The following is a 3,517-nucleotide window of genomic DNA, read 5'->3' as shown; positions in this document are numbered from 1 at the left end:
AGCATGCTGTAGTCCTAAATCAACGTAATATTCACAGACAAGCATAAAGCTCATAAATATTGTATGGACAGAGAAATGAAGGTTTTTGAGCTCTCAGGCAGACCTACCAAGAGCCCTGCTAGCTCAGAAGCTTTGCTGTAAAGTGTCGCATTGTACTGAGTCCATTCTCTTGGGGTGGGTCGACACAAGCCCCTTCCTTTTGGAAGGGGCATGTTAATAAGCGAGTTTCAAAAGATGCTAATGAGGGGCTGCAATGAATATGCAGCACCTCATTAGCATAATGGCAGCCACAGTGATTCAAAAGTGCAGCTTTTTCAAATTGCATGCTACTTGTGGAGGTGAGACCTTCTGAAAGGACTCCTCCAGTTTTCAAATGCCCATCTTCCTACCTGATGTTATGGTGACCATGTGGCCTAATGGATAAGGCGTCTGACTTCGGATCAGAAGATTGAGGGTTCGAGTCCCTTCATGGTCAGGCAACTGCTTTTCCTGCTTGAAGCAGGGGCTGGACGAGATGACGGCCTGAGGTCCCTTCCAGCCCTGTGATTCTGTGAAGTGCTATGTGGGTTGAGTTCCTCAGGGGACACAGAGAAGCTCTCAACAATGCTAAGGAGGAGGAAAACTTCCATGTGGCTGGAGACTATAATCCACAATAGCACGCTGCAGTGACAACCAGGTTGGAGGTAATAGCACGTGATCCGGCCACCTTTGCACTGTGCAGGGCCAAGCACCCTTAATGGCACTAGATAGATCCAATAGATAGAACCATCGTGGTCCAAGAGCCTTGACATTCCATCTATCCTGCTGGGCAAATGCCAACAAATTACAACAGAGGTTCTGATGGAAAAAAAAAACACCCTGGGTGAGATTGTTATCTCTGTTCTGGTCCTGGTATGTTGCATGCACATGATGGGACTCTCCTGTACCCCACAACAGAGTCAAGAAGGGATCCCCCCCATTTTCTTGTCTCCTTCTTCTAAAGCATCCAAGATGGCTATTAGATCTAACTAGACTAATCCAGGTGTATCTCACTAAAACAATTCCTTGCCCATGTGGTGGGGAAGCGGGGAGCATGGGAATGAAGCATGTGGTCCCTTCTAGTCTCCTCTCGCAAATCATAGTTCAGTCTGCCGAGGTCTGTAACACAATAGGACATACAGTCATTGGATTGAAGGCATTCCAAGATATGGATTTCATAACATCCAGGTTGATTCTTTCTCCTCCTCCCAGCATATTTTTAGTGGCTCTTGTCCATGACTCTGGAGAAATGTTTACAGAAGCGTTATCTGCCTTTTATTTGATTATTTGATTTCAGTCCCTGGGTTTAGCATGCAGGTGCTGGGCAGTTCTAGTAGCTTCTGATATTCTGACAATTGGACTGGAAGATTGGGTGGTCCTTTTTGAGCTTAAACTATATGACACTTGAGACTTTAAGAGGCCTATAACAGTCCCAGTTTCTCTCCCCTGCGAGACAAATGGGGTGAAATCCTGGCCCCGCTGAAGTGAATGCAAATTTAGCCAGAATCTCACAGGACAAATTTGAAGGCCAAGGGGCTGTAAGAGTTAAACCCTTGCTCGGCTGGTTCTGCTCATTCTGTGAAATGCATTTCAGAAACAAATCCACTCAACAAACATAGCTCATCTTCCAACATCAAACAAGCTTTAAAAGTGACCTAATTTTTGCATGGAAAAGTGAGGCTGGGTGTGGAGTTGGACAAAGCTTGTGGACTTGGTGCTTTCTGCAGACAGCTGGAATGAAGCTTTAGGTTGACATAAACAGGTCAAAGTCACAGACCTTTCCCACACAAAAGACTGAAACAATTTCAAAATGATCAGCTGTTTTTCCAGCTACAGGGCAGCCTTTTGAACTAGTCTCAGAAGAATTACTTGAGAACATGGGTATCTTGTATACTAATACTGCACTTCTAGTTGTTTTATTAGATTTCCTCCTCCCACCTTCTCTGTACTTTCTCTTGCTCTGCCACTTTCTGCTGCATTTTTTTTTCCATCGGAAAGCTCCTTCCTTCCCCTCCCTGGTCCTTTTGAAACGTCTCTCCTGACTACAGCATCGATGCAGGAATATCAAGCTTGAATGCAATATTTGAAACTAGCCTGTTCAAAGTGAGGCACAACAAGTTTGTCTATTCCAATGAGTTTGCCAGGTCATGGTTTTACAGATCAAGGCAGGATGTCAAGATGCAGGAAATAGTACGGAATTGATGTGATTTTGCATTTTATTTGGGAAGGAAGTGATTGCTCTCTGGCCTGGAGAAATAATAAATAGTCGGCAGAGCCCGCATATTGCGTCATGGTGATAGGCTAGTTAGGTGTGACATGCACAGTGCCACTCTACTGCTTCTCTAAAGATATCCTATTTACCTAAACAAAACTAGTGAACCTGTAAAACGGGCAATAAAATTTGAGGGTTGGAGGAGGTGAGACCGAAAGAGAAGGCTGCCACAAAGCCAATTGCATGAGGCCCGAAAGGAGGGAAGGTTGGTGCCTGGGATTAGAGAATAAAGATTAGAAAGAGTGGCCTTTCCTGAAGAGTTTGCTGGAGCAGGGCCCAGGAGAAGGCCTGCTGTGTTTTACACTGCATCCAGGGTGCTGCATTATGGAACACGGGTTTGATCCACTCATTGTTCTTTGTACTGTTTCTCGCTCCTGGTCAGCCTCCCATGGAAGTGAAGACTGAGGATGAAAGTGAGCTGGTCTTTTCTGATACAACAAAACCTGGCCCAGTTCTTTAGCCAAAACCTTCTTCTTGCAGCACCTTTTATTTCCCAAACAGCCTAGCAGTCTAGGAGTGAAGTGCTAATGGCTACTGGCAGGGACAGATCCAAACCCTGTTGATTAGACTGTTGCAGAGGTCCATTTAGATTTAGTAGGAGCTGACCCTTAGATTTGAACACCCCAAAACTCTGGGGGAAGGACAGAAGTGTTCCGGAATCTAAGCCAAGATCGGCAATGGAATGGCATGGATGGGCACTGGGCACCTATGGCTAGACCATAGGTCTGCAGTCAGCTCTGAGAATGGATAAGAACATAAGAATGGACATGCTGGGTCAGACCAAAGGTCCATCCAGCCCAGTATCCCGTCTGCTGACAGTGGCCAATGCCAGATGCCCCAGAGAAGGAGAACAGAAGACAATGATCAAGTGATTTATCTCCCGCCATCCATCTCCTGCTCTTGTACTGAAGGTTAGGGCACCATACTTTACCCCTGGCTAATAGCCATTTATGGACCTAACCTGCAAAAATTTATCGAGCTCTTTTTTAAACCCTAATAGAGTCCTGGCCTTCACAGCCTCCTCCGGCAAGGAGTTCCACAGGTTGACTGTGCGCTGTGTGAAGAAAAATTTCCTTTTATTAGTTTTGAACCTACTACCCATCAATTTCATTTGGTGTCCCCTAGTTCTTGTATTATGGGAAAAGGTAAATAATTTTTCTATATTCACTTTCTCCACACCATTCATGATTTTATATACCTCTATCATATCACCCCTCAATCGCCTCT

The 3,517-nt window shown here is 45.2% G+C and overlaps 1 non-coding gene across 1 annotated transcript; it reads left to right on the top strand.

Annotated features, from left to right (window-relative positions):
- The first annotated feature begins 402 nt into the window (after positions 1 to 402).
- Positions 403 to 475, top strand: TRNAR-UCG (transfer RNA arginine (anticodon UCG)). The gene has a single exon. It is a non-coding gene; the product is annotated as a tRNA-Arg (tRNA).
- The last annotated feature ends 3,042 nt before the right edge of the window (positions 476 to 3,517 follow it).

Source organism: Carettochelys insculpta, chromosome 2 (assembly GCF_033958435.1).
Source record: "Carettochelys insculpta isolate YL-2023 chromosome 2, ASM3395843v1, whole genome shotgun sequence".
In the NCBI taxonomy this organism is placed as follows: domain Eukaryota; kingdom Metazoa; phylum Chordata; order Testudines; family Carettochelyidae; genus Carettochelys; species Carettochelys insculpta.
This window is presented reverse-complemented; position numbering and strand designations above follow the sequence as displayed.